The sequence below is a fragment of the Gobio gobio genome (genome assembly GCF_949357685.1).
Source record: "Gobio gobio genome assembly, chromosome: 8".
Lineage (NCBI taxonomy): Eukaryota > Metazoa > Chordata > Actinopteri > Cypriniformes > Gobionidae > Gobio > Gobio gobio.
Window position 1 is genome coordinate 58,868,888 of NC_137114.1, and position 13,244 is coordinate 58,882,131.

A 13,244-nucleotide genomic window follows, 5' to 3' on the forward strand; every position below is an offset into this window, starting at 1 on the left:
CACCCCCCAAGATTATTGTTATAAACATGAGCCGCGTCTGAAAGGTAAAGGGGGAGGGGTTGCTGTAATTTATAATAATATCTTCAGTATTACTCAGAAGTCTAGTTTCAAATATAATTCCTTCGAAGTTTTGGTGCTTTATGTAACGCTATGTAGTGTACATGATAAACCCCGTTCAACATTTGTGTTAGCTACTGTATACAGGCCACCAGGGCATAATACAGACTTTATCAAAGAATTTGCTGATTTTCTATCAGAGTTAGTTCTGGCCGTAGATAAAGTACTAATTGTTGGTGATTTTAATATCCATGTAGACAACGGAAAAGACGCATTGGGATTAGCATTTAAAGACACACTAAACTCTATTGGAGTTAGGCAACACGTGTCAGGAGCCACTCATCGCCATAATCATACTTTAGACCTAATATTGTCACATGGAATAAATGTTGATACCGTTGAAATTCTGCAGCAGAGCGATGACATCTCAGATCATTACCTAGTATCATGTATACTTAATTTAGCTAAGGTTGCAAAGCCGCCCCCTCGCTTTAAAAATGGCAGGACAATCACTGCCGCTACTAAAGATTGCTTTTTAAATAATCTTCCTCATCAGTATCATCTGCTCAGCATCCCAGATAGTATAGAAGAACTCGATGCTGCAACAGAAACTATTGACTCTCTCTTTTCCAGTACTTTAGACACAGTTGCTCCTCTGCGCTTAAAGAAGATTAAAGAAAATAGTCCAACGCCGTGGTACAACGAGCACACACACACACACACACACACACAAACACACTCGGGCCCTTAAAACAGCATCCAGAAAAATGGAGCGCAGCTGGAAGAAAACAAAACTAGAGGTCTTTCGTAATTCGTGGAAAGAGCACATGATCACATACAGAAAGGCTGTAAAAACTGCTAGATCTGCTTATTTCTCGACTCTCTTAGAAGAAAACAAACACAACCCAAGGTATTTATTCCATACAGTGGCTAAATTAACCAAAAATAAAGCTTCAACTTCTGATGTTTGTAAACAGCACAGCAGTAATGACTTTATGAACTTCTGTACATGTAAGATTGATAATATTAGGAAGAAAATTATAACCATGCAGCGTCTACTACAGTATCACATCAGACAGAGCATTGTAGTGTCACTGTTTTCTCCAGAATGGCTATACAGCTGAATAAAATTATGCTGCATTATTTTCCTGTTTAACACTGTAAAGCTGCTTTGAAACAATCTGCATTGTTAAAAGCGCTATATAAATAAAGTTGACTTGACTTGACTGAGGAAAAATTACACTCATTCACTGCTATAGGAGAAGAAGAATTGGCTAAACTCGTTAAATCATCAAAATCGACAACATGTATGCTCGACCCTATACCGACTAGGCTATTAAAAGAGATGCTACCAGAGGTCATAGATCCTCTTCTTAATATCATTAATTCATCTTTGTCATTAGGATATGTACCGAAAACTTTTAAGTTGGCTATTATTAAACCACTTATTGAAAAAATGCAACTTGATCCTACAGAATTAGTAAATTACAGGCCAATCTCAAATCTACCCTTTCTGTCAAAAATACTAGAAAAGGCAGTGTCTTCACAATTATGCTCCTTTTTAGAAAGAAATGGTATCTGTGAGGATTTCCAGTCAGGATTTAGAGCGTATCATAGCACTGAGACTGCTCTCATCAGAGTTACACATGATTTGCTCTTATCATCCGATCGTGGCTGTATCTCTCTATTAGTGTAACTCGATCTTAGCGCTGCATTTGATACTATCGACCACAACATTCTTTTGAATAAACTCGAAAATGATGTAGGCATTAGTGGAATTGCTTTATCATGGTTTAAATCACACCTATGTGACCGTTATCAGTTTGTAGCAGTAAATGAAGAGATGTCACAGTGAGCACAAGTTCAGTATGGAGTACCACAAGGCTCAGTGCTAGGACCGCTACTCTTCACCCTGTACATGCTACCTCAATAAACCCGTCTCCGGCGTGATGACTCCGATTGTTCGAATATTCTGATCTATTATGACCTCTGACCTCTAAAGTTGTCAGAATAATAATTATATGCTGTTTGTTAATTGGCCAGAGGAGAACTGCCCCCCCGACTGAGCCTGGTTTCTCCAAGGTTTATTTTTCTTCATTCTGCTCCTAATGGGGTTTTGGTTTTCTTGCCACTGTTGCCTCTGGCTTGGCGTGCTCAGTTGGGGACACAAAATGTTCAACTAAATATCAAAATAAATCTAATTATTAAACTAAATTAACCATATAAACTAAATTACTTTAGTTTATATGCATGCACGTGCACACACACACACACACACACACACACACACACACACTCACATTCAAACACACACACACACACACACACACGCACACACTCATACACACACACACTCTCACATACACACACACACTCATACACACACACTCACACACTCTCTCTCATACACACACTCACACACACACACTCACACACACACACAGTCACACACACACACACACACACACACACACACACTCACACACACACACACACACACACACACACACACACAAACACTGAGCGAGTGAATAACATCACACTTCAGGCTGGATTCAATAGCAGCAGGTCAAAGGTAAACAGCGGATAATGTGTGTTTGTGTGTGTGAAGAGCTTTTGAGCGCTGCAGGATAAGTGCTGAGCGTGTGAATGCGGTGCTGCATGATTGACATTCAATATGACCAACAGCTCAGTGTGTGTGTGTGTGTGAGGCCAATTACAGCTGCTGCCTCACACACACAGTTTAACACCAGTGCACAGCTTCAGGAAATAATGAGAGCGCACTGCATGTGTGTGTGTGTGTGTGTGTGTGTGTGTGTGTGTGTGTGTGTGTGTGTGTGTGTGTGTGTGTGTGTGTGTGTGTGTGTGTGTGTGTGTGTGAGTGTGTGTCCATCAGACACGAATAAACAGCCACTCAGACACACTCCTGCTTCTAAATAAACACCACTGACACCAGAATCTGCTCAGATAACAGGTCTATAACTCTCATCACAGCCACAACCACAGTCACATGAGATGAGGAGGGGAAATGCTGCATGAAACGACACACACACACACACACACACACACACAAGCTCGGTTATAAAGTCAAAATCACAATCACTGACGGACCCTTCCTCACTAAAAAAAGCCATTTATATCCTACGTTTAAAACAATTATATCTATATTTCTCCTGATCTAATGTTGACAAACTATATATCATTCGAAAGCTTATGAACTCAAGATTCATCCTGGGAAAACCGTTTTCAAATCGGATTTTGCGTTACCATAGAAACGGCACTCTAAATTCTTCTAGGCTCCTCCCCTAGTGGGCGTCGCCATGTTTCATATTACAACGTTTATTTAAAAAACTTTATAATCAAAACTTTTTCTAATCTTGACAAAACAGATATCGTCGGAAAGGTCTGAGTCTGACGGTTCTATATCTGCTCACTGTTTTGTGATAGTTGGACAAAAATATATACATTTATTACAGGAGATTGCATAAAAAAATCAATGGAATGTGGATGACACCCGGTGGCGGTTTGTGGTACAGCCCCTAAACAACATCTCATGGGAACTTCAATTTTACAACTTCAAATTTGGAACACTTTTGGGACATTTATCTTTGATTTGATAGTAATTTTAGAGTACAAATTATTTTGTAACATATATATTTTATATAAAATATTCAGTAAAGTACATTTAATTTACAGTAAATTTAAACTTTCATAACCTGTATTTTTTTAAGTGATTTCACTTGAGCCATAATCTGCTGACTGTCGTCTTTAAAATGAGACCAAACTTATGTCTATATTCCAAAGCGTTCTTGAATTGCAACCATTTAAGTGTGGATAGTGCATTTTCATTTTCCTGTTTAACACTGTAAAGCTGCTTTGAAACAATCTACATTGTTAAAAACGCTATATAAATAAAGTTGACTAGACTTGACTTGACTTCATGTGTATTTTCCAAAAGGCAGGTGACAGTTAACAGGTTAAATTAATTATTTGCTCCTCAAGTCTGAGTGGAAAAATAACAACAAGCATATATTTAGAAACAAAATGCAAAAATGACTCAATTTAATTGAGGGCAGGAAGTCCATCCAATAAATGTGTGTAAATGAGTGTCCACAGCCTAAACACAGGCACTCGTCTGCATAACCACATTACAGAAACTCCAACACACCTGAACATAACACTAACATAAACTAACAACATCTTTCCCTTTACTGAGAAACACAAACACACTTTAATCCCTACATCTACTCTGTGTTTCACTCAGCAATGTTAAGTTGACTGAACAAACATGTCTTAAGTAAAGCTGACAATACTCATGTTAAGTAGAACCAACTGAGTAAATTTAAGTTCAAGTAGTTACATGAGTTAAGTAATGTGAACAAGGATGATTTGAGTGCATCTAACAACAGTGAAAGTTCATGTTTTTGAGTGCAGATTGTAAATGATTATATTTATAAAAATTATTAAATTGATGCCGCATTAATGGGACACTAAAAGCCCTCCCTACACAACCCCTGACCCTACACAATAAACGCTGTTATTATGATTAAACATTTCATTAGGCGCTTTATTTCCACTTTTACAACATACTCTGATTTTTAATTGAAAGTAAATGCCTTTCTGATGTGATGTGTGATGGGAAAAGGGAGAAGAGCGAGCTTCACGGCGGATTCGGACCCGGGTCGATCGTGTCAGAACCCTGATCCACGAGCCTTAAGATCCTTTCACACCGGACGAACGAATATTTCGCGTTCAAATAGTTTGCGTCAAAACCATTCACATCAGCCGCAACACGAATTTGAGACGTCTGTGACGTTTCAGAGCTCCAACGTTGCAAAACATTCACGACATCAGCTGAAAAAACACAGACACTTCCTCATCCAGTGAAGGCATGCTTTTCATTTTATTTAAAAGACAGAGATGAAGCTTTTGGGTGCACCCAGACTTAAAGATAGGATCTTTCCTATCTGTCTTAAAGATAGGAAAAGCCATGCCGAGACCAGGGCAGTTTCAGTTGAGTGGCCGCTTCTGAAGCCAGATTGGGTGTTGTCCAGGAGGTTGTTCTGTTCAAGAAACATAGAGAGCTGGTTGAACACAACTCGCTCAAGTGTTTTTGCAATAAAAGGCCGAAGGGATACCGGTCTGTAGTTTTCTAAAAGTGCTGGGTTCAGAGAAGGTTTCATAAGCAATGGGGATCAGCTGTATGATTCATTCACTTTCCAATAGTTGCGGACACAAGGTTTAGAACAAAATCTACGAGTTTTAACTCAAAAGGTTATGTTATGGTTGTCAGTAGCCTACAGGGGGCAAACGCAGCGCATCTGTACAGCTGTAACTGCAACTACAGCTGTAATCTCAGGAGAACGCCATACCTGGCAAAGGTTAATGTTGATTGAATAGCTAATGACATCAACTGGACATTTCGTGATCTTTGTTTCCTTGTATGTGATTGGTGTAAGCCTTTTCTGTCGCTGCGGGAGTTAAAAAAATCCACATCGAAAAAAGAAAAAAAAACGTTTTTTCGCCACAGCACATTCGCGTTCGTTGTGGAAGCTCTCATTACACATACAGCTGATAAAAAATACAACCATTGCTCAAATTATTCACGCGTCAAAATCGTGTCCAGTGTTAAATGACCTTAACACTCGACTGACGACGCCACTGAAGACTGTAAAATATGTGCCCAACCAGGCATTCTTACTGTGCATTCACACCAGACGCGACTTCTGTGAATAAATCACGCTATTCGTGTGTAGTTGGACGCTTGAACATGAGTTTCCTCGCTTCATTCGTGTTCACGGAGGGGCTTCTGCCAGCGGCTCGTCTCGTTGTGAAATGGCTGACATGATTGTTTAAACATTTTAAATACAGTGAATAAGCTCAATGTGCCGGCTATAGCTAGCTTGTAGTCTCAATATATGTAGAGCTCAAAATAGAGCGAACTCACCAGACTGTCCAACCTCCTCACTCACTTTCTTCCAGCAAGATCCTCACTATCCCTGTTTCTATAAAGTATGGAGATGTGTCGTACAGCTCCGGGTATCCACAAATGATTCTGTCTTCATTGTTGTCACTACTAGAGCAAGCTCCTGATTGGTTGACGTGGCGCGAAGTTCAGATTTTCAACTTGTGCGAATCATGTGTTATGAGCGTCAAACACCCGAAACACTCAATTCACGCCACAGAATGTCTATTTGTGTCTTTGCATTGACTTAACATGTAAATCACTCGCGCTTAACGCTTCATTAGCATCTGGTGCAGTGGAGGTTCCTCGGGGAACAAAACGTATAACTGTACCTTTAAAAGGTACAAAATTGGTCTTTAGGGTACAATTACACCATTGTTTTTCTCACTTAGAGCAGGGGTAGGCAAGAGTCCTGCAGAGTTCGGCTCCAACCCTGAAAGACGTCTACAGAAACTCTTATTGAGAATTAACAGAGCTTTAGATGTTTTATTGAGGATGTCACCATGATGGAGATCAGTGTTCATTTTAGTGTGTCAGTTTGACTCTTGGCTTTTTATGAGAGTTTGTGGTTTTTGTTACAGTGTTAACACATAATATGTTCAAATCAAAAGAATCCATAAACAAAAATTATCATGAAGAAAAATATTTGACTGAACTCATCACTGACTAAAACTATTAATAAATAATATTCACCGTCAATACTTTCTTGCCACAGATCAGACATTCTGAATTCTGATTTTTAAACACATTCTAGGGAGAAAAAAGTTTAGACACACATAGATATCAAGAATCCACATAATCTCAACAATGGTGACACACTTAATGCTGCAATGCATGCTGGGAGCCATGCGTTTTATACTGTGGTGGTTTAGTAGGGCTGGGGCTAAACTCTGCAGGAGATCAGATCTCTAGGACCGAACTTGCCGACCCCAGACTTAGAGGTACAGAAATGTCCCCCCAGTGACGGCCACAATTTGTACTTTTTTTTTGAGAGTGTGTGAACGCACACTTAGTCGAAGCTAGTGCGAATAGCACTTGCCAACAATGCACTTAGTGTAAATAGACACTCCATAAAAAACTTGAAACTGTGAAACTTTGCCCTGGAACATGTTATAGATGAATAAGACCAGACCACTCTTGCTGTGAGAAACCATGGCAGTGTACACTCGAAAAAATGCTGGGTTAAAAACAACCCAAGTTGGGTTGAAAATGGACTAACCCAGCAATTGGGTTGTTTTAAGCAAACACTTAACCCAACTGCTGGGTTAAAGCGACCCATTCACTGGGTTAAAACAACCCAATTGCTTAAAAACAACTTGGGTTGTTTTTAACCCAGCATTTTTTCGATTGTAGATCCGGCAGAAACCAGCGGAGGGATATAAACCCTGACACTGCTCTCAGCCAATCAGATTCCAGAACCAGAACAGTAAATGTTCTTCATCCACCCAATAAAGACCCTTTGTTTTAAAGATTTTACCGGCAGTGTTTTATTTCAGAATCACAACGAGCTTTATTCGCCAAGTGTGCGCAAACACACAAGAGGACAGAAAGAACATTTACATAAGGAAGATTAAGAAAAATAACGTTGTGGCTTTACAGCAGTAAGAGGCGTTGACTCCCTCCTGTTATTAATGTGATTATTACAGCGATGCAGCGCACACACTGTGACCAGCGCTCTTCCTCATGAAACATCTACACATCTACACATCTACACATCATCTACACATCACACATCTACACATCTACACATCATCTACACATCATCTACACACTGTGACCAGCGCTCTTCCTCATGAAACATCTACACATCTACACATCTACACATCACACATCTACACACAGTGACCAGTGCTCTTCCTCATGAAACATCTACACACTGTGACCAGCGCTCTTCCTCATGAAACATCTACACATCTACACATCATCTACACATCTACACATCATCTACACATCATCTACACATCACACATCTACACATCTACACATCATCTACACATCACACATCACACATCTACACATCTACACATCATCTACACATCATCTACACATCATCTACACATCATCTACACATCATCTACACATCTACACATCTACACATCTACACATCATCTACACATCTACACATCATCTACACATCTACACATCTACACATCTACACATCTACACATCTACACACTGTGACCAGTGCTCTTCCTCATGAAACATCTACACATCTACACATCATCTACACATCACACATCACACATCACACATCTACACATCTACACACAGTGACCAGTGCTCTTCCTCATGAAACATCTACACATCTACACATCTACACATCTACACATCTACACATCATCTACACATCACACATCTACACATCTACACATCATCTACACATCACACATCTACACATCTACACATCTACACATCATCTACACATCACACATCTACACACAGTGACCAGCGCTCTTCCTCATGAAACATCTACACATCTACACATCATCTACACATCATCTACACATCACACATCTACACATCATCTACACATCACACATCTACACATCTACACAGTGACCAGTGCTCTTCCTCATGAAACATCTACACATCTACACATCTACACATCTACACATCATCTACACATCATCTACACATCATCTACACATCATCTACACATCTACACATCTACACATCATCTACACATCATCTACACATCTACACATCATCTACACATCATCTACACATCATCTACACATCATCTACACATCTACACATCATCTACACATCTACACATCATCTACACATCATCTACACATCATCTACACATCTACACATCTACACATCATCTACACATCATCTACACATCATCTACACATCTACACATCTACACATCATCTACACATCATCTACACATCACACATCTACACTTCTACACATCTACACATCATCTACACATCATCTACACATCACACATCTACACATCTACACACTGTGACCAGCGCTCTTCCTCATGAAACATCTACACATCTACACATCTACACATCATCTACACATCATCTACACATCACACATCACACATCTACACATCTACACATCTACACACAGTGACCAGTGCTCTTCCTCATGAAACATCTACACATCTACACATCATCTACACATCATCTACACATCACACATCTACACATCTACACATCTACACATCTACACATCATCTACACATCATCTACACATCTACACATCATCTACACATCACACATCACACATCACACATCTACACATCTACACACAGTGACCAGTGCTCTTCCTCATGAAACATCTACACATCTACACATCTACACATCATCTACACATCACACATCTACACATCACACATCTACACATCTACACATCTACACACAGTGACCAGTGCTCTTCCTCATGAAACATCTACACATCTACACATCATCTACACATCACACATCTACACATCACACATCTACACATCATTTACACATCATCTACACATCTACACATCTACACATCATCTACACTTCGACACATCACACATCTACACATCACACATCTACACTTCTACACATCACACATCTACACTTCTACACATCACTTACACATCATCTACACATCTACACATCATTTACACATCATCTACACATCTACACATCTACACATCTACACATCATTTACACATCATCTACACATCTACACATCTACACATCTACACATCATTTACACATCATCTACACATCTACACTTCTACACATCACACATCTACACATCATTTACACATCATCTACAGATCTACACATCATCTACACTTCTACACGTCACACATCTACACATCTACACATCTACACATCTACACTTCTACACTTCTACACATCACACATCACACATCTACACATCATCTACACATCATCTACACTTCTACACATCTACACATCATCTACACATCACACATCTACACATCTACACATCATCTACACATCATCTACACATCATCTACACATCATCTACACTTCTACACATCTACACATCATCTACACATCATCTACACATCATCTACACATCATCTACACTTCTACACATCTACACATCTACACATCATCTACACTTCTACACTTCTACACATCTACACATCTACACATCATCTGCACTTCTACACATCATCTACACATCATCTACACTTCTACACATCTACACATCATCTACACATCACACATCTACACATCTACACATCATCTACACATCATCTACACATCATCTACACATCATCTACACATCATCTACACATCATCTACACTTCTACACATCTACACATCATCTACACATCATCTACACATCATCTACACATCATCTACACATCATCTACACTTCTACACATCTACACATCTACACATCATCTACACTTCTACACTTCTACACATCTACACATCTACACATCATCTACACTTCTACACATCTACACATCTACACATCATCTACACTTCTACACTTCTACACATCTACACTTCTACACATCTACACATCTACACATCATCTACACTTCTACACATCTACACATCATCTACACTTCTACACATCTACACATCTACACATCATCTACACTTCTACACTTCTACACATCTACACTTCTACACATCTACACTTCTACACATCATCTACACTTCTACACATCATCTACACTTCTACACATCTACACATCATCTACACATCATCTGCACTTCTACACATCTACACATCATCTACACATCTACACATCACACATCACACATCTACACATCATCTACACATCATCTACACTTCTACACATCTACACATCATCTACACATCTACACATCATCTACACATCATCTACACATCATCTACACATCATCTACACATCATCTACACATCATCTACACATCATCTACACTTCTACACATCTACACATCATCTACACTTCTACACTTCTACACATCTACACATCTACACATCATCTGCACTTCTACACATCATCTACACATCATCTACACTTCTACACATCTACACATCTACACATCATCTACACTTCTACACTTCTACACATCTACATATCATCTGCACTTCTACACATCATCTACACATCATCTACACTTCTACACATCTACACATCTACACATCATCTACACTTCTACACTTCTACACATCTACACATCATCTACACATCATCTACACTTCTACACATCTACACATCATCTACACTTCTACACATCTACACATCATCTACACTTCTACACTTCTACACATCATCTACACTTCTACACATCTACACATCATCTACACATCATCTACACTTCTACACATCTACACATCATCTACACTTCTACACATCTACACATCATCTACACATCATCTACACTTCTACACATCTACACATCATCTACACTTCTACACATCTACACATCTACAAATCTACACATCTACACATCATCTACACATCATCTACACATCATCTACACATCATCTACACTTCTACACATCACACATCTACACTTCTACAGATCTACACATCATCTACACATCATATACACTTCTACACATCTACACATCATCTACACTTCTACACATCATCTACACATCATCTACCCTTCTACACATCATCTACACATCATCTACACTTCTACACATCATCTACACATCATCTACACTTCTACACATCATCTACACATCATCTACACATCATCTACACTTCTACACATCATCTACACATCATCTACACATCATCTACACTTCTACACATCATCTACACATCATCTACACTTCTACACATCTACACATCATCTACACTTCTACACATCTACACATCATCTACACATCATCTACACTTCTACACATCACACATCTACACTTCTACAGATCTACACATCATCTACACATCATCTACACATCATCTACACTTCTACACATCACACATCTACACTTCTACAGATCTACACATCATCTACACATCATATACACTTCTACACATCACACATCTACAAATCTACACTTCACACAAACCCCTCATCCCTGCCAGAGTCCAGAGTCAGAAGGAAACACAAGCATAAAGGTGTATTTGCTGGAAAACATCCGGATGGATGAATGAAAAATGTCTGTGTGACGCTCCATTTCACCCTCCATCGGTCTGACAGAAGGGTGTGTGTGTGTGTTTGCAGCAGTGAGACAGAGAATATCTGAAATCCTTCTGGACCGTGTTTTTACACTCCTGTCATGTCTGAGTTTGAACACAAACAACGTGTGTGTGTGTGTGTAGATTACAAACAACCTCTGCAGCTGAGTGAGTGTGTGAGAGTGTGTGTATGTGTGTATGTGTGTGTGTAGATTAAAAAAAATCTCTGCAGCTGAGTGTGTGTGTGTGTGTGTGTGTGTGTGTGTGTGTGTGTGTGTGTGTGTGTGTGTGTGTGTGTGTGTGAGTGTGTGTTAGAGTGTGTGTATGTGTCCGAGTGTGTGTGAGAGTGTGTGTATGTGTGTGAGTGTGTGTCTGAGAGTGTGTGTGGAGATTAAAACAATCTCTGCAGCTGAGTGTGTGTGTTTGAGTGTGAGTGTGTGTGACTGCGTGTGTGTGTGTGACGGCGTGTATGTGGGTGAGTGTGTGCGAGTGTGAGTGTGCGAGTGTGTGTGTGACTGCGTGTTTGTGAGTGTATGTGTGTGTGTGTGTGTGTGTGACTGTGTGTGTGACTGTGTGTGACTGTGTGTGTGTGTGTGTGTGTGTGTGTGTGTGTGTGTGTGTGTGTGTGTGTGTGTGTGTGTGTGTGTGTGTGTGTGTGTGTGTGTGAAGGTCCTGGAGGATCCAGCTCTGGATTGCTACAGTAACTTTATCACATGCCTCTAAACAGGCGCTCAGTTCCGGCACTTTAGAGACTCGAGAAAATCAAAATCTTTGTGCCAAGAAAATGAGACAGTGTGGAGTTCATATCCCAGGACTTTCCTGGAACTGAATAATTCAAACACGGCGTAATTATTCCTAAAACACTCCCCGCTGAACGGCTTCCTTCCGCAAGCAGCGCTCCCGCCTCAGGAGTGATAACTCCAGCAGTCTGTGCTTCACCAGAGGCTGCATCAGCACAGGCCGGCTAACGTATGCTAATGACACACGTATGCTAATGACACACGTATGCTAATGCAGGGCTGGGGCTGTTAAAGGGAATCGCCCATTGGTTTTATTGGACCAGTTTAATCTGAGCGAGCGTCGTGATATCCCCCATCGGACCCGCGGGGACGC

General features: G+C 40.0%; 1 protein-coding gene across 2 annotated transcripts in view; it reads right to left on the reverse strand.

Annotated features, from left to right (window-relative positions):
* lsamp (limbic system associated membrane protein) overlaps positions 1–13,244 on the reverse strand; it is a 233,211-nt gene that overhangs the window by 101,731 nt on the left and 118,236 nt on the right. The gene's annotated exons all lie outside the window — the stretch shown is intronic.